This window comes from Sorex fumeus, unplaced genomic scaffold, assembly GCF_029834395.1.
Source record: "Sorex fumeus unplaced genomic scaffold, SorFum_2.1 ptg000095l, whole genome shotgun sequence".
In the NCBI taxonomy this organism is placed as follows: domain Eukaryota; kingdom Metazoa; phylum Chordata; class Mammalia; order Eulipotyphla; family Soricidae; genus Sorex; species Sorex fumeus.
The window spans coordinates 14,350,211-14,369,971 of NW_026606152.1; the positions used below are offsets into that span (position 1 = coordinate 14,350,211).

The following is a 19,761-nucleotide window of genomic DNA, read 5'->3' on the forward strand; positions in this document are numbered from 1 at the left end:
ATCCTAAGCAATTAATACTTGCCAATGAGTGGTGACTTGATGTTAGAATTTCACAGTCTCAATTTACAACATTGTTTTGAAGCTAGGTTAGCATTCTCAAAAACTACTGTCAGAACTCACTGAACTTTACAAATGGTAATTCTTCAAAACAGAATTATGGAGAAACTCAAAACTCACTGGTTTTCATTATAAGCACTATAAGCACTATATAATAACCAAATCATGATTGGATAGTAATACCAGGTATCTACAAACTGTCAGTCTATTAAATAAAATTGATTAAGGAGAGAAGAGATCAAAAGTGATTTAGTTGAGGTTACATCTTCACCTACAAGAATTCTGGGTTTGTATATTTTCTGATTGTGGAGGTTCATATAACATTCCATCGTTCTAAAATTGGAAGGGACTAAATGACTTTCTGATAGAAATTTAAGACATGTAAGGTCATAAAACTAAAATGTCTCTTATTTCATTTACAAGTAGTAAAGTGAAAGTTTCAGTAAATCAATTTTTAAGTAACAATCAAATACTATGAACATAATTTAGGGCTGGAGAGTAGGACAGCAGGCAGGGTGCTTGTCTTCCATGTGGATAACTCAGATTCAATCCCCACCACCGCATATGGTCCTCAAAGCACCACCTGGAGTGATCCCTGAACACAGAGCCAGGAGTAAGTCCTGAGTACAGGGGAGTGTAGCATCAAAACAAAACAAATATAATTTAAATACATGCTAACATAACACAACCTGGGACTCTGTGCCAGGCTGTTTTCACTTGGGATGCCCCAGAGTGAGGCAGGTGAGAGCCCTCCCCGCTCCAAGGGACCCAGCTCCTGCAGCCCACCTCCACTATCCAACCGCTGCCACGCTCCAGGCCGCTTTACAGACGTTCAGATGGAGCCTCACACATGAATGAAATCCCACGGAACCCAGGTAATGCGGAATCTTGTGACCTTGGACTCTGGGCTCAACAGGACCCAGAAGCAGAGATCCTCTGCTTGCTTTTCCCAGTCTCTGGTGATCCATGGGGTCACACCCATAAGTCACTCCCAGATAATTTCCTCATCAGCCAACTTCCAGAACTCATGGCTGCTTCTCCCAGAAGGGAGCATAAAATGGGGCTCTCATAGCCATGCCACCAGACTCCGCGTCAGGCTGTTTCCACTTGGGGCACCCCAGAGGGGGACAGGTGAGAGTCTTCCCCGCTCCAGGGGACCCAGTCCTGCAGCTGACCTCCACTACCCAATGGCCGCCACATTCCAGGCCATTTTCCGGATAGCACATAACACATCATAAGACACTTCCTACCCATTTTCCATAATTACCACATCATGTTTGATGGGGTTCAGACAGTAGGCAACAGATCCTAGAGAGAAATACATATATATATGCCGCTCACAGAGCCTGGCAAGCTACTGAGAGTATCCAGCCTGCACGGGCAGAGACTGGCAAGCTCCCCGTGGCATATTCAATATGCCAAAAACAATAACTATAACAGGTCTCATTCCCCAACCCTGAGAGAGCCTCCAATCATTGGGAAAGATGAGTTAGGAGAGGTTGCTAAAATCTCTGGGCTGGGATGAATAGAGACGTTACTGGCGCCCACTCGAGTAAATCTATGACAACGGGATGACAGTGATACAGTGAACGTAGCTAAAATAGTGTTTTCCTGCTAAGAGAATATCAGCGAAATATTATCCTTAGCTGCATTATAACATATGTACAGTAACCATATCTCATAAATAGAATTTTGTCCAAATTACTTCATCCTATTCCAAAAATTAAACAACTATTTATCAAATACCTATGTATACTATACTAGTTTTAATTCTCTCTCTCTCTCTCTCTCTCTCTCCCTCTCTCTCTCTTTCACACACACACACACACACACACACACACACACACACACACACACACACACCTTGGAAGCCAGTATAAACTAAACTTAATTTGGGTAGCTCTTAATCTGAAATTTCTAAACAGACTTCATTTCTTCCTATGGATTCTGGGACACATAAGTAAACAAAGATTTCTTTTGAGAAAAAATTGACACCTTACAGTAGAATGTCCCATGAACTCAAGATTCCTAGCTTGGAAAATGCCCGCCCATCACTTTCCTTGTACATTCAGGATTGCTGCCTCAAAATTTTTTTTTCATCACAAAACCACTCTGACTGCATCCTCCCCCTCTCCTTCTCCCAAGGGACAAGAAGAAAGGTCAATGGCAAAAGGCAGCTGCAACACCTAGAGCCAGCTTCATGCTCAGGAGAAGATGCTCTGGCTTCTCAGAGCTTCAGGTGCTCCACCTGACTAGAGAAACTTCTCTAGTAAGGAACTATAGAAATGATCTCTGAAAGTAGAGTCCTCGCTGCCTCAATTGTGTCAAGCCATCTCTTAAATTAAAACAATGTATCCCCAAGCACCTTTCCTTTTTTGGACAGAAGGTTGGGGACTCATGGAAATGCTTCTTACTTCATGTTAGTGACCAAAGAAAGAGTTTAGTCCTGATCTGGTAACTCTTTGCTAGGTATATACTAGTGTGCCAGACAGAACTAAACTCAGAATGGCTTGATAATATTTTTTTTTTAGCAAGAGCTAGAAAATATTCCTGCAGCAAGCAAGGAAGAGAAAAAGAACTGATGAAAATGCAGATTAGATTTCATAAACCGTACTTTCAACCTTGGAAGATCCTAAAGGTATCTAGAAATTCTATTTATATCCATCTTTCCAAATACCCTTCCACCTCTTAGCATATTTGCTTTTCTTCAAGCATTAATAATTTAGGATAAAAATGGTGTATTTGACAATACAATTGCTTTAATATTTAGTTTTATAAAAATATTTTTCAAGGGAGCAAGAGTTTTTAAAGTGTGAATAAAATATACTCATGAGCTATGGAAAAATGCAAACAATCCATAGATAAGTTGTTTTCCTAATAAGTTAGGTCCCAAATTCCCAACTATCCACTCACAAATAAACTTCTGTAATACAAAACATTTGTAAGTTGGAGATGACTTATTCCTTATTTTTATAACTATATTCAGTGGGCTTAAGAAATAATGCCACCCTTTCGGCAATGCCAGTGATTAACTAGTTTAAAATATAAAAATATTATTCTGAAGATTGTGACATGGTATACAAATCTTATATCTATCTAAGGACTAAGTGTGGGAAATATGTAAAGCAGTAAAAGTTAGTTTGTTAGATTATCTTTACTGTATTTACTTTTCACTTTAAGCTCAAGATACTATGTGCAGTAAGGCTTTCTATCATCCAGCTGAATTTCTTCTTTCTTATACATAGGTCACTAGGCAAAAAAAAACTTACAAAACTCACAAAACAAAACCTGTTCTACAGCTTCTGGAAACACAGAGGAAATATTAGAGAAAGTACAGCCATTTTATATTATGACTACTATTCAAACCTTTTAATAAGTTTACTGATACTCTGCTAAAGTTTTCTTTTCGGCTAAGTTATTCTGCCTTGAAGGACTCACTTGAATCAAATCAATAACTTGGGACATAGTTTTTGAAGCTGTCAGGGAATAGATTAAAAACTTTGCTTAGAATATGGTGAATCTTTATGCAGTGAGTCAGTATAGCAGCTAACATTATATACTTCCTTCTTCCCACAGAAGGATCATAGATCTTCTATGAATAGCTTTAACAGATACAAAATTAGCATTCATTCTCTGTTAAGATCTTACAAATGAAGGCTTTATTAGAATATGAATACATATTAAAGGAGCTTTTCTGTCCTATCAGCTACATAAATATAAGCATCTGGCCATAAAATTCTTCAATAAAAAAAATTGTGAGAGTTTTGTCAGCTATTAGGACAAAATCACTACTTAATTAACCTGAAATTCACATGAATTCATTTTAATTTGCTTTCAATTATCTAATTTTTTACATTCCCATTACTGAAAAAATTATAAAGTGTGTATACTGTATCTTACAGAAGATGCATTGCAAATCCTTTAATTTAATGGTACCCTTAATATTTAAATTGTTGGGGAATTGCGGTAATTCACAGCACTTGATAATGCAAAACATCATTTTTAATATACTGACAATAGACAGAGATAACATTTGAATTTTCAGTTGAAAGAAAAACATGAAAAATAGTGCACTGCTATCATTACACTTTCAGAAACTCTCTGTAAATAAAAAAACCATTTCCAAAATAAGATTATTTGGTGGACAGAAAATAGTTGGTAATGGTTCAAGTGCCTCAGGCAACAGAGAAGTATTGTTTTGTAGTTTTGTTTTGTTTTTTATAAAAAAAAATCCTAGTAACAGCAGTTCATCATGCAAAAAGAAACAAGGTACTAGCGGTTTAAAATGGATACATAAACATTAACTGTAAAATCCCAACTAAAACTATAGTCAACCATTTTATTCTAGTTCTATGAATCAGTACAGGTAACCTGATTGATACTCACCAACTGTTACACAGTCCAGGCTTGTCTAAGCCACAAAAAGTCGATACATGGTGAGGTGCTGAAGACAGCTCTCTCCTTAGCTCAATGCTCTTTAGATGAAGCAGCCTGAATCTCCCATTTAATAGACGGGACCTCCTATCACTAACACATGAGAAAAAGTTTCCACAATCCGGACTTGACTTTCTGTCTCTCTTTGAAGAGTAACAGTTACCACGGGAAAACGTTAGCAGAAAATGACCACTTGAACGCTCACACAGGGCAGCTGTAAATTTCCACTCTCTCTGCCTGCGCTCGGATTCCAAGCCTTGCTTGTCTTTTAATCTGTCACAGGCAGTTCTGTTTCTGGTCAAACCAGCTTGCTTATGAGTTTTCTCCCTCTCCAGCACACGCTTAGATACATACTACACAGTCACAGCACCCACTCTTTCTCCTCCCTGCCCACGTCACAAGAATGTGTGCAGACCAATTAAGCTGGGACTAATTTAATTCTTGGCTTAACAAAAGAAAAAGTCCAAGATAAAATACTTTTCCCCCACTGCATTCTCTCCTCTTCACGTTCTATGCTTATTTATGCATGAGGTTTTCTCAGCCTGATTAAAAATGTAAATAAAGGTTTCAAACAAAGGCGTGTTAATAGTGATAATAATTGTTCAACTGCTAATATGTCTGTTCCCCAGGAAAGATGCTATTCCCAATTGTAAGTGTGGTGAGTACATACTCAAATATTTAGTATTGAGATTTTTTAAAGTACAGATCTTAAACTGACAGTATTAATCATTTAATGTTAAATAAATTTCTGTAAAATTTTAATGGATTTCAAAATACAGCATATCTTGAAACTTATAACCAAAAATTATAAAAACACAGAAAATGTGATACCAAAAATATTAGAGATGCTTATATCATCTATGTACAAACAAAAAGTAATTTTATTGCTTAGAAAGGCCCTTAATCCCACCCCTCATAAGTATTATTGGTCAAGATGCACCATACTTCCTTAGTGAAAATTTAAAAGAGCAGAGGTTGGATATTAAAAGCATTAACCTTTTTCACTATTATAATGTATTTATAGAGCAGAAATCTCTCTGCAAGTTCAGGGGATAAGGAGCTGGGGAAAGAGCTGAGTGAGAAGGTCAGTAACAAGTCTGAATGACATTTGTAGGAGTCTTTATGATTAGTAGGCTCTGACCTCAGCTTGAAATATGTGTGCCTCGGGGAAAAAAGCTACTTGGACACGAACTTTGGGGTTCTGTTTCAGCTCCTTAGCTCCAAAGACATCTATGTTTTCTGTCCCCCACATTTTCCAATCAAAATGCATGGAATCCTTTGGTGACAAATCATCCAAAATGCGCAGCTTGCTAAGAAGTTATTAGATTGTGTGTACTTTAATATTTGATTCCTACTAAGATGTACTGAACTCATGGCTGCTTCTCCAGGAAGGGAGCATAAAAGGAGGCACCCATAACCCTGCCAGCGGACTCCACGTCAGGCTGTTTTCACTCGGGGCGCCCCACAGTGCAGTGGGACAGGTGAGAGCCCTCCCCACCCCAAGGTACCCAGCCCCAGCAGCCGACCTCCACTACCCAACCGTTGCCACGCTCCAAGCCACTTTCCACATGCTCAGGCCAAGCCTCACAAGTGGCCACACGACACATCATAAGACACTCCCTATCCATTTTCCATAATTACCACACCATATTTGATGGGGTTCAGACCGTAGCAACAAATCATAGAGAGAAATAATATATAGATATAGATATAGATATAGATATAGATATAGATATCTTGAAGAGTCCAGCAAGCTACTGAGAGTATCCCATCCCCATGGAAGAGCCTGGCAAGCTACCCATGGTGTATTCAATGTGCCAAAAACAGTAACAATAACGGGTCTCATTCCCCTGACCCTGAAAGAGCCTCCAATACGGCAGCATTGGGAACGATTAGTAAGAAGAAGCTGCTAAAATCTCAGGGCTGGGGCGAATGGAGACGTTACTGGCGCCTGCTCGAGTAAGTCGATAAACAACGAGATGACAGTGACACAATGATACTAAGATGTACACATTTAAAAAGTTTTCACACAGTGGGCCAGAGTAACAGCACATCACATAAGGTGCTTGCCTCGAGCACAGTCAGTTCAGGTTCCATTCCTGGCAGCACATTCCTCATGCACTGTCAGGAATGATCCCTGAGCACTGAACCGGGAGTAAGCCCTGAGCACCACTAGGCGTGGCTCCCACCCAAAAGTGTACACATAAAGATTGCAAAAATAACCCTGTAACAAACACAGAACTGACATATATCTAAAAGAGAAATACTACAAACTTTGCGAATGTGACAAGAAAACTAGAAGCTATTCTTAAAAACTGTAACAGGCAAATGAACTTTTTAAAATGCTTAGTATTTAAAAATTCAGAGAGAACAGACTCCTCAAAATTATGTGGATGGAGAATTAAAAGTACATTACGGTGACTTCTGTTTTCAGGTCTGATGAAATAACAGGGACTAGTTTTACTTTTCTATCTTACATAAATTTTAGAAATGGCCAAAGTATATAAAAACATTGGTTTTCAGACACTGGACACCAGGCAGCTCGGTCAATTATCCCTGGAAGAAGGAAAACAAATAAGGTGCGACTTTCAACTGCTGCAGGCTTACAGAGCAGAAAAGGAGCATGACAGAGGCAAGGGGGAGGGCAAGAGGCTGGAGTACAGGCTTCACAGGCTGAAGCCGACAAGCTCCATCTCCAGCACCATTTGGTCACCTGAGCACTAAATGTGGAGTAAAAACACCCTCTGCACAGCTTCACAGAACTCAGGAGACCTGATCAATAGTTCACCAACTTTGTAGAAAATGCTGGAACTCAGTAACCAGCAAACAGAAAAGAGACAGAGGCTGGGCGTCAGGGGAAGGCATGCTCACTGCTCTACAAGAAGGCTCTCTGAAGCCCTCTTTCCGGACCTTTGCAGAGGTTTCATTATAGAAGCACAACTGAACTCACTGGCTGGAAGCAGCAGATGCATCCCCCAGCCTGCACTTCCTGGAGGTTTGGGGGTAGGGCTCGGAGTTCCAATCCTCTGGTCTAATCACAGGGTTGGCTCCCTGACAAGTAGCTCCCTTCCATAACTGAGTCCCCAAAGATGAGCTCCTTAACATAAGAGAGAAGTATTTATCATTCTCCACACTTTGGAAACAAAGAGGTTTTGGCTGCCTTGGAATTGTGGATAAAAAAAAAAAAAAACAAAACGAGGGCTGGAGTGATAGCACAGCGGGTAGGGCGTTTGCCTTGCACACAGCCGACCCAGGTTCGATTCCCAGCATCCCGCCTGGTCCCCCGAACACTGCCAGCAGTAATTCCTGAGTGTAGAGCCAAGAGTAACCTGTGAGCATCGCTGGGAATGACCCAAAAAGGAAAAAAAAAGGCATAAGAAATACATTTTGGATGAAAAGATATAAAAAAAAAAAACCACTGTCCTCCCGTTGTTCATCGATTTGCTCGAGCGGGTCCAGTAACATCTTCATTTTGAGACTCATTGTTACTGTGTTTGGCATATTGAATACGTCATGGGGAGCTTGCCAGGCTTTGCCGTGCGGACGAGATACTCTCAGTAGCTTGCCGGGCTCTCCGAGAGGGGCAGAAGAATCGAAGAATCGAACCCAGCTCGGCCGGGCTGGCTGCACGCAAGGCAAATGCCCTATAATATTGCAGAGCTGTTTATGTTTAATCAATAAAATTGTATTGACAAAAGAATTACAGTGTTTTTAAAATAAATTTTGGATTGCCAGTGGCCCAATGCAAAATAATTTAGCTAAAAAGAGGAATTAAGGAGCACGAAACCAAAAGTTAAGGATAAGAGCAGTGGTTTATCTTGTGGGTAGAGATCAGGGATGCCGTGAAGCATCCTCCAGCCAGGGAAAGTCTCTCCAGCAAAGACCTACGCAGCCCAGGTGGTCAGATGCCAAGGCCAAGAAACCCTGTATGAAAACTGACTTCAGCTTGCACTTAACAGTGTCACTGGACACTGTTCTCTCCCCTGCAGTGCTTTCTTTTGATACTCTCTTATTTGTAGTTAGAATCTCTACATGGTGACAAAAAAAAAAAAAAGCCCCTGACAGATTAGCATAACCTTGGTCACCCCGATCTCAGAAGGAGAGAACTCCCTGGATCTCTCTCTGAGCAATCATATTCAACTCAGGTTACCACTATGGACAAGTTACCATATCCATTAGATGGGGGGTGGGGGGGGGCTCATAAAACAACGTGGCTGCTGAGTGATTCAGGGGTGCCTGGGGCAAGTGAGAGGCTATGAAAGAGCAACCTCGAGTCTTCGATCAAGATTATTTGCAGTGATTAAGGGGAACATTGGGAGGAGATTATCCACACTATGATTTACTTGCAAAGCATGTATCATTGAATTCACTCAATTACATCTGGGCATCACATCACACCATTCCACAAGCCAGCCTGGTTGCTCAATACCCAGAGCTGCCCTTTCCCACATCTGTACTTTCAAGAATGGTCCTGCCTAGCAGGGGGCGAGTTTTCTAAATGTGACTAACAGGGGACTCATCCCTGCTCAAACTTGTTTTTCACTGCGTCCAGCTCCAAGATTTCTGTTGGTTATCTGTTTCTCAATTAAGTTGGAAGTAGCTCCCTATAAGGTTGAGCACCCTATGGCTTATTCATATATATTTAATTCCGCCCACCCTACTTGCCCTTAGTCAAGAAAGAAAATTGAAAAAATAGAACACTGACAACAAAACCTCCCACCTGGAAATGAGAAGTTGAAGAAATATCAATCTATAAATATGGAATTGTTGTTTCACAGGAAAAGCAAGCTTCCCGGTCCTTGAAGAAGAGTGAGTCTCTTAGTTACCAAACTGTGGCCTCTAGTTCTAATCTTTTCACTCTCTGGGAAAATCATCCTTATCAATGATCCTTCAGAATCCTACTTGAGAGGGTCTCTGAAAGGGATCCCCGATTGTCGTTTTCTTGCTGAACCAATGTGTTTGTTCTAGGGCCCGACTTAGGGGTCTAGAAGTTGCCAGGAGATGGGAAGTCACAAGCCTTTAATTCTCAGGCTTGAATTTCCTTAGCAGCTGTTCTTAGGGTCTCTTTAGCCATTTTGCCTCTAGTTTTCAGAGTCAAAGTCAGACACAGTTGATTTTTAACCTGTTAGGATTTCATCTCTGAAATGCTCCCAAGTTCTCTCTGCCCAATACTCAATCACCATGTTAAACTAGTCTTTTTCCTCACAAACGGGCCAAGCTTACTCTTTATACAAGTCCACATCCCAACAGGCTGCTCTGTATTCTGGAGTTGACAGCTAACTCTGCCCGGGGAAAGACACAGCAGATGCCTGGGTCATCCCGTCCTTCCTCACCCTGCCTTTCCTTCCAGTAAAATGTCACAGATCTCACAGATTCTACCTCCTTGCTTTTTGCATACTCATTTAGCTCAGGGCTGAGACCACACAGAGAGGCAAAGAACAGGAATTAAAAGGATGGTTATTCTTACGGTCTCTGATTGTACATATGCTCTTTTGGTTATCCTTCCCCACATTACTCTTTTAATTTTTAATTTTTTTAAATTTTGAGATCCTCCTCAATAGTGCTCAGGGCTACTCCAGCCTCACAGCTCAGGGGTCATTCCAGGTCATTCCTCGGTGCTCAGGGGACCATGCAGTGCTGGGGATTAACCCAGGTCTCCAGCTTGCAAAGCATGTGCTCCCGCCCGCTGAGCTCTCCCTCCGGTCTGTCCTGGGCTCATTCTCTGGTTTCCATCTCAAATTCTTTGACTTAATTTCTACACAGGCAGAACTTTGCAAAACCTTTTTGTTTTTCTTTCTGATTATTATTCACTATATTTACCTGTGACTTTGCTCATTTACGGTATCATCATAAAAAAAAAGGTGGTTTTAAAACCTGGCAATGGGAGGGGGCAAGAAAGACAGTACAAAGGGTAGGGCGTTTGCTTTGCACGCAGTCAATCTGGATTTGATCCTTGGAATCCCATATGATCCTCTGAGTCTGCCAGAAGTGATCCCTGAGTGCAGAAGCCAGAGGTTAGCCTTTAAGCACTTTCAGGGGTGGCCCCCAAACAAACAAACAAAAAAATATGACAATAGGAGTAATGTCTGTAGAATCTTAAACAAAACTTGCATTTCCGTTGATTGACCTTTAGTCATAATATTATTGGATCATAGCATTAAAAAATTTTTTTTATTGAATCATCAAGAGATAGTTACAAACCTTTCATGATTGTGTTTCAGTTATACAATGATCAAACACCCATCCCTCCACCAGTGCACATTCTCCACCACCAATGTCTTCAATATCCACCTCCCCACAATCCCAACTCTTCCCCTGCCTCTGTGGCAAACAACTTCCCCCATACCCTCTCTCTACTTTTGGGCATTATGGTTTGCAGTATAGATACTGAGTGGTTATCATGTTTGGTGCTTTATCTACTTTCAGCACACCTCTCCCATTCCGAACGATCCCTCCAACCATCACTGACTTAGTGATCCCTTCTCTATTCCAGCTGCCTTCTCCCCCACCTCATGACGCAGGCTTCCAACTATGGAGTAATCTTCCTGGCGCTTGTGTCTACTGTCCTTGGGTGTCAGTCTCAAGTTATTCTATATTCCACAAATGAATGCAGCCCTTCTATGTCTGTCTCTCTCTGAGTCATTTCCCTTAGCATGATTGCATGATACTCTCCATGACCATCCACTTATAAGCAAATTTCATCTTGCCTAACAGGGATCACAGCATTCTTTACTGCAGAAAGACAGAACTTTCAGAACCCCCCTTTGCCTTATCTTGCCTACATCTTTTATAAGGACACCAGGCTATTACATTCATTAATTCGTTTCCTAAAATAATAAGTTTCCATTTGTAGTTTCAATCCCTTACTCTACTCATTGTACTTATTCCCACAGAATAGTATCAGCCTCTGTATTTTTTCCATATAACTATCTACACCATTTTACAATATTTTTATATTTATCCTAAGGAAGTATGTATGTAAGAAATCCAGAGAAATGCCTCTCTGCACTCAGCACATGCTTTGCATGTAGTAGGCTCAGGTTGAAGTCCCAGCACCACATAATATTCCAAACCCCTCTGGGAGCAATCCTCAACCACAAAGCCAGGAGTAGCCCCTAAACACAGCCAGGGACGGCCCAAAAACAAAAACCGAAAAACAAAAAGAAGAAAGCATCGCCAAATCCTCATTACTTACTAACAAACAAAAACAAAAGAAAAATAAGTTTGAAGTCCACAATTATGGAATTGCAATTAATCCTGTAATTATACATGTACTAAAATGAAGAATACCAAAAAGTTCACATTAGTTGGAACACTGAAAATTATTTTCTTCTTGGATTCTTGTATGTCCTCTAAATGTTGTGACATCTGACGATCCTATGCTCACTAGCTTTATTTCTTTTTTTAAAATTTTTATTAGTGAAACACCATGAGGTACAGTTGTAGACTTACACATTTTTGTGCTTGGGTTTCAATTATACAATGATCAAATACCCATCCCTCCACCAGTGCCCATTTCCCACTAGCTTTATTTCTAAACTTCCAGAGTTCTTAAAGCAGAGAATGTCATTCTCTCGTGGTCCTGCACTATTCTGGCCCCCTGCTGGTACTGAGCTGCAGTGCAACTGCAAAACTTAAACCCCCTGGCAGTAAAATCTAAGATCTCTCTTGCTTTCAGTTCAGTCCAGAGAATGACTATTTTGTTTCTCTAATGCCCACATAGTGTGTATGTGCATATGTGTGCGTATACACACACATATATATATACACCAATAATCTTTTAGTAAGAAATAGATACAGATACAGTTTCTCAAGGATGTTATATTGTAAGCTCTCCTGAACATTCTTTAAATACTGAGTAGTCGACTAGTTTCTTAGGCCACAGCCTTCAGACTTAGGCAGACCTAGATATGAATGAAATCTGCCTATGTCCAAGAACCCTACTGTTAACTTGGAGATAACAATATATGCTTCCATGACTAGTCTGGAGGATCGAGTGAACAGTGTGTGTGAGTGTATGTGAGTTTATGTGTGTGTGTGTGTGTGTGTGTGTGTATGTGTGTGTGTTAAATAACAGACATTAGTCAAAATAAAAACTAGGCAGGCAGATATCTCAGTAGTTATGGTGTACAATGCATTTGCAGGGATTCAATTTCCATCCTCACATTAGCATAACCCAGAAGAAGAGTTACTGGATCATGTAGGAGAAAAAACAGCAACTAAACTGAGAAGAAAGAAGAGAGAGACAGACAGAAAGACAGAGACAGAGAGACAGAGACAAAGAGACAGAGACAGAGAGACAGAGAGAAATATGGAGGGGAATACTATCAAAATGCCCAGCAAAAGAGAATTTTAAGAATATTAAAAACTCAAGGATGCCCACTCTCTCCACTGCTGTTCAATATAGTACTGGAAGTACTTGCAATAGCAATTAGGCAAGAAAAAGACATTAAGGGCATTCAGGTAGGAAAGGAAGAAATAAAGCTCTCACTATTCGCAGATGATATGATACTATACTTAGAGAACCCAATAACCTCCACCAAAAAACTCCTAGAAACAATAGACTTGTATAGTAAAGTTGCAGGTTATAAAATCAATACCCAAAAGTCCATGGCTTTCCTATACGCAAACAGTGAGAGAGAGGAAAGCTACATGAAAAAATCAATCCCGTTCACAATTGTGCCCCAGAAAATCAAGTACCTAGGAATCAGCTTAACTAAGGAAGTAAAGGACCTGTACAAAGAAAACTACAAAACGCTACTTCAGGAAATAAAAGAGGACATGAGGAAATGGAAAGACATCCCCTGCTCATGGGTCGGAAGACTTAACATTGTCAAAATGGCAATACTACCGAAAGCACTGTACAAATTCAATGCAATTCCTATAAGGAAACCCATTGACATTCTTCAAAGAAATGGAGAAAACACTCCTGAAATTTATATGGAACAATAAACCCCCACGAATAGCTAAAGCAATTCTGGGGAAAAAGAAAATGGGAGGAATCAACCTCCCGAACTTCAAACTTTACTACAAAGTGGTAATAATCAAAACAGCATGGTACTGGAACAAAGGCAGAACTGCAGACCAATGGAACAGAGTTGAATACACTGACATCACCCCCCAATCATATGATCATCTAATCTTTGATAAAGGGGCAAGAAATGTGAAGTGGAGTAAGGAAAGCCTCTTTAACAAATTGTGCTGGCATCACTGGACGGCTACATGCAAAAAAATGGGCTCAGAACTCTGCCTAACACCATGTACAAAGGTAAGATCAAAATGGATTAAAGACCTCAACATCAGACCAGAAACCATAAGATACATTGAAGACAAAGTTGGCAAAACCCTCCATGACATTGAGGCTAATGGTATGTTCAAAGATGACACGCCACTGGCTGAGCAAGTGAAAACAGAGATAGATAAATGGGACTATCTTAAACTAAGAAGCTTCTGTACCTCCAAAGAAACAGTGACCAAAATACAAAGACAGCCTACAGAATGGGAAAAAATATTCGCCGAATACACATCTGACAAGGGGTTGATATCAAGGATATACAAAATACTAGTTGAACTCCACAAGAAGAAAACATCCAACCCCATCAAAAAATGGGGCAATGAAATGAACAGAAACTTTCTCAAAGAAGAAATCCGAATGGCAAAAAAGCACATGAGAAAATGCTCTACATCATTAATCATCAGGGAGATGCAGATCAAAACCACAATGAGATACCATCTCACACCTCAGAGACTGGCCCACATTCAAAAGAACAAAAGCAACCGTTGCTGGCGCGGATGTGGCGAGAAAGGGACACTCCTTCACTGTTGGTGGGAATGTCCACTGGTTCAGCCCTTCTGGAAAACAGTATGGACGTTCCTCAAAAAATTAGAAATTGAGCTCCCATTTGACCCAGCGATACCACTCCTGGGAATATATCCCAGAGAGGCAAAAACGTGTAGCCGAAGTGACATCTGCACTTGTTTGTTCATTGCAGCACTCTTTACAGTAGCCAGAAACTGGAAGAGACCTGAGTGCCCAAGAACAGATGACTGGTTAAAGAAACTTTGGTACATCTACACAATGGAGTACTATGTGGCTCTTAGAAAAGATGAAGTCATGAACTTTACATACAAGTGGTACAATATGGAAAGTATCATGCTAAGCGAAATGAGTCAGAAAGAGAGGGATAGACATAGAAAGATAGCATTCATCTGGGGGATATAAAATAATAAAATATGAGATTAATACCCAAGAATAGCTGAGAGCAACACCAGGAGAATTACTCCATAACTTAGAGGCCAGCTGGGTATTCTAGGGGAAAGGACAATTCAGATAGAAAGGGGAACACCAAGTGGAGGGTGTTTGGAGGATCCTCCCAGGAGGGGAGATGCAGGTTGAAAGTAGACTGGACTGAACATGTTCGCCACTCAATGCCTCTTTGGCTGATCACAGCGCCCAGGAGGAGAGAGAGAACAGGGGGGAATGCCCTGCCACAGTGGCAGGGGGGGATGGGGGGATGGGAGGATGGGGGGGGAGGGATATTATCCTGGTGGTGGAAGATGGGCACTGGTGGAGGGATGGGTATTTGATCGTGGTATGACCGAGATCCAAGCACAAAAATTTGTAAATCTACAACTGTACCTCATGGTGTTTCACTAATAAAAAAGAAAAAAAAAAGAATATTAAAAACGGCAGGACATCAATGAGAATTCTGTTCAAACATGTAATCTAATTTCATTCAAGGTCCTCTTTCTTACAAAGAAGAGATATTAGGGATATCTCTTGGGACAAAAACTTTGTCCCAAGAACTACACAGGACACGGGAAGGAAATTTTTTAAGAATTAGGGGAAGGAGGCAAGAGCAATAGTATAGCAGTAGGTTGACCCTGCATGGCTGACCCAGGTTCGAACCCTATGTGGTACCCTAAACCCCACCAGGAAAGATCCCGGGACTCAGAGCCAGGAGAAGGCACTCACTCCACACAAACACAGAGAATTCATTTCTCCCAAACTGAGGAGACACTATGCTGAATAATGAAATCAGAACTACCCACAAAATTAACTTGAAATGCATCAAAGATTGGGGGAGTAATTCCTCAGTGCAGAGCCAGGAGTGACCCCTGAGCATTGCTGGGTGTGACCCAAAAAAGGCAAAAATAAATAAATAAATAAGGGGCTGGAGCAATAGCACAGCGGGTAGGGTGTTTGCCTTGCTTGCGGCCAACCCGGGTTCGATTCCCAGCATCCCATATGGTCCCCTGAGCACCGCCAGGGATAATTCCTGAGTGCAGAGCCAGGAGTAATCTCTGTGTATCGCCAGATGTGACCCAAAAAGCAAAAAAAAAAAAAAAATGCATCAAAGATCATACATAAGACCTGGTAACTCCTAGAAGTTTACTAGGGAGAAAAAATATCAATATTAATCTTGGCAATAATTTTTTTAAACATGATACCTAAAACACAAACAGACCAAATTAGATCTACATAAAACTCTAATATTTCTGGATGGATGGAACAAAAAATAATAAGAAAATTTATAAAATGGGTAAATGGTTTTGCAAATCATTTATTGGATAAAGGAATAATATCAAAACTTCATATAAGAATTTATTCAATATGATAAGAAAACATCTGATTCAAAAAGAGAGAACGATAGTACAGCGGGTAGAGCATTTGCTCTGCACATGGCTGACCCAGGTTCGATCCCCAGCATCCCATATGGTCCCCCAAGCACTGCCAGGAGTGATTTCTGAGTGCAGAGCCAGGAGTAAATCCTGAGCATTGCTGGGTATGACCCAAAAAGAAGAGAGAGAACAAATAATTATTTTACTAAGAGAGTGTCAAAAGTGGTCAACAAACACATAAAAGATACTCTATATCACTAATCATCAGAGCAATACAAATAAAAACTTCAATAAAGACTGGAGAGAAAAGGTGTGCGCGGGGGGCTCGGGAAGGAGAAGCAGTCCCGGCTCCCCCTACCCACCTTGGAAAACAGTATGGACAATTCTCAGAAAATTAGGAATCGAGTTCCCATTTGACCCAGCAATACCACTCCTGGGAATATACCCCGGAGAGGCAAAAAAGTATAGTCAAAGCGACATCTGCACTTGTTTGTTCATTGCAGCACTGTTTACAATAGCTAGACTATGGAAAAAACCTGAGTGCCCGAGAACAGATGACTGGTTAAAGAAACTTTGGTACATCTACACAATGGAGTACTATGTAGCTGTTAGGAAAAAAGAAGTCATGAAATTTACATACAAGTGATATTATATGGAAAATATCATGCTAAGTGAAATCAGCCAGAAAGAGAGGGCAAGACATAGAAAGACTGCATTCATCTGAGGAACATAAAGTAAAAAAAATAGGAGACTAACCCCCAAGAATAGCTGTAATAAATACCAAGAGGTTCACCCATGGCTTGGAGCCCAGCTGCACACTCTAGGGATAAAGGCAGCTCAGATAGAGAATGGTGCACCAAATAAAAGGTGTTGAGAAGATCCTCCCAGGATGGGAGATGCATGCTGAAAGTAGACTATAGACCGAACATGATTGCCACTCAATGCCTTTTTTGCAAACCACAGCACCCAAAAGGAGAGAGAGAACAAAAGGGAGTGCCCTGCCACAGAGGCAGGGTGGGATGGGGGGATTGGAGGGGTTGGGAGGGATACTGGGCTTGGTGGGGGTGGAGAATGGGCACTGGTGGAGGGATGGGTACTTGATCACTGTATAACTGAAACCCAAGCACAAAAATTTGTAAGTCTACAACTGTACCTCATGGTGTTTCACTAATAAAAATTAAAAAAAAAAAAAGACTGGTGAGACAGTACAAAGGGTTGGGGCATGCTGGGCATGGGAGAGCCCTGGGTTTGATTTCCAGAACCCAGATGACCCCCAGGACACGGCTGGGAGTGGCCCCAACATTGTGCTGGAAGTTTCTCTGAGCACCACTGTTTGTGCCTCCCTCCCCCAAGTCACAAGAAGACATCGCCTGCTCTAATTCTATCAGGGGGACAAGAGATGGCAGATGCTGGTTAGAGACTGCTGGTGGGAATGAACATTGGGTCCATCCACTACAGAAAACAACATGAAGTTTCCTCAGAAAATTGAAAATAGAGCTACCAGACGATCGATATACTCAAAGAAAATGAAAACAAGACTTTAATAGGATCTACGTGCTCCCATGTATCCCATGTATCCCTACTATTATTAGCCAAGAGAGTCAACCAACCTAAAAGCCCATCAATGGATAAATGGATAGCACAGATGTGCTAAATACCACAAATGGAATTCTATTTTTCGCTCGAGAAAGGAGGAAATCTTTCCATTTGTGACTATACAGGTCAATCTTAAGCACACAAGTAAGTTAGAGAGAGAAACAAATACTATATAAAATTTTGTGTGAAATCTAAAAAAAGGCAAAGCTGGTAAGTAACCAGCAGTAAAATGTTGGCTATCAGGAGGGCAAAAGGTGGGAGGTTATAAAGTAATATTCACATTACAAGAGTAAAATCTTGTAATAAACAATTCATAGAGCTGTATAGAGATGTTCAGTATAATGAATATAAACAATAATATTGTACTATAGTATGAATAGGGCTAGAGTGATAGCACAGCGGGTAGGGCTTTTGCCTTGCATGCAGTTGACCCGGGTTCGATTCCTCCATCACTCTTGGAGAGCCCGGCAAGCTACTGACAGTATCCCAACTGCAGAGCAGAGCCTGGCAAGCTCCTCGTGGCATATTTAATATGCCAAAAACAATAACAACAAGTCTCACAATGGAGATGTTACTGGTGCCCGCTCAAGAAAATCAATGAACAAGAGGACAGTGCCACCGTGCTACTATAGTTATGAAATATAATAAACATTACATTGCACTTATATCAGAATATAAATGTATCAAAGTACCACCATATAACTTAAATTTATACACTTACAAACTTTATCAAACTTACTTGATTTAAGAGAAAAACAAAACAAAAGAAAACAAAGCAGAAAGACTTGATAGTCCCCTAATCCCCTAAAGACATGAGCTGATGATAGAGAACAAAGTAAGTCTGGTTAGCAGAACACAGCATAGGGTCCAGTAGGAAGTGGATACCCAGCCAGTCCCAAGAAATTAAATTAAATAGTAGCTCTAAGGGGTCCAATGGGAGCTCAGTGGTAGATCTGCCCTGCATGCATGAAGACAAAAAGGGATCCTGTTAGGGCTACTGCTTGGATTCCCTGAAGCCACAATAATGTGTGAGCTCCAGTGCACTGCACCTAAGTATGAGCAAAGTAGCACAATTAAATATGTGACTTCAGGTGAGTACTGCAACCAAAACGCATGCAAGCACCACAACCATAAAGTGTGACCCCTCAAGCACGTATGCAAGGACCACAAGTGTGTGCAACCTTCAGCCATCATGAGTAAACAACAATATATATACTCTAATCCAGGTAGCATACTCTGACTGCCTGTCTGGAACACGGAATGACAGGCTGAGTCTCACTAGCAGTACCCGACATAATGAACAGCAAGGGCAAAATTAGAATTCTAAAAGATTAGGGATGTGGTAACAGAGGCACGAGCATGAATTACAGTTTCCAAGAGTATGAAAGAAATGGAAGTTGAGCTTGAAGGGCTACTAAAAGGAGGTTTTGTTTACTTTTTTATTTCACTTTGGAACTCAGGTGAGTGAGTGAAATAGATACGAGGAAGATGCAAGATAAGAAAGCAATTAAGAATTAAATGGGCAGACATTTGAATCAATGATGGAAGAAAGGATTAAAAACATAGTGGAAAGTTTAACTTTTCAGAAGAGTGATTTTATATATATATACAATATATGTATAATTATATATATATATCAATAAGAAGGAAAATGCAAGCACGGAGATAGAAGAAGGAAGTTAGGAAGCACATGTTTGCTTCACGTTTTTTCAAAATTTTTTTCAAATGTTTAAAAAAAGTCATGTGAAAAAAACATGAGTAGCAGATTATGCAGCTGAGTATGTAAAACATGTAATCATATATAAAACAAACAACAAACATATAAGTATAGTTTTTTTGAAAAAGAGAGGGCAGAGAAAAAGTCCGGGAATCAAGGTGCTTGACGTGCATGCAGCTCCCCCTGGTTCAATCCCCAGAACACATATGGTACCCTGAAAATCACAAGGAATCACTTCTGAGCACAGGGTTTCCCAATAAAATAAAGACTATAACTCATGCACACCAAACTCTAAGAGTAATAGTTACAATTCTGTGACATCGAAAGCAAGAGAA

At 40.6% G+C, this 19,761-nt stretch overlaps 1 protein-coding gene and 1 pseudogene across 3 annotated transcripts in view; both read right to left on the reverse strand.

The window, feature by feature from the left end:
• CAB39L (calcium binding protein 39 like) overlaps positions 1-19,761 on the reverse strand; it is a 123,831-nt gene that overhangs the window by 65,182 nt on the left and 38,888 nt on the right. Inside the window, exon 1 of one of the 3 annotated variants that reach the window (XM_056133064.1) lies at positions 4,444-4,760. The exons of the other annotated variants lie outside the window; for them this stretch is intronic. The gene's annotated coding sequence lies outside the window, so the exon portion shown is untranslated. Of the gene's footprint in view, positions 1-4,443; positions 4,761-19,761 lie in introns of those variants that run through there. 3 annotated transcript variants of the gene reach the window in all.
• Positions 2,164-2,365, reverse strand: LOC130040982 (uncharacterized; annotated as a pseudogene).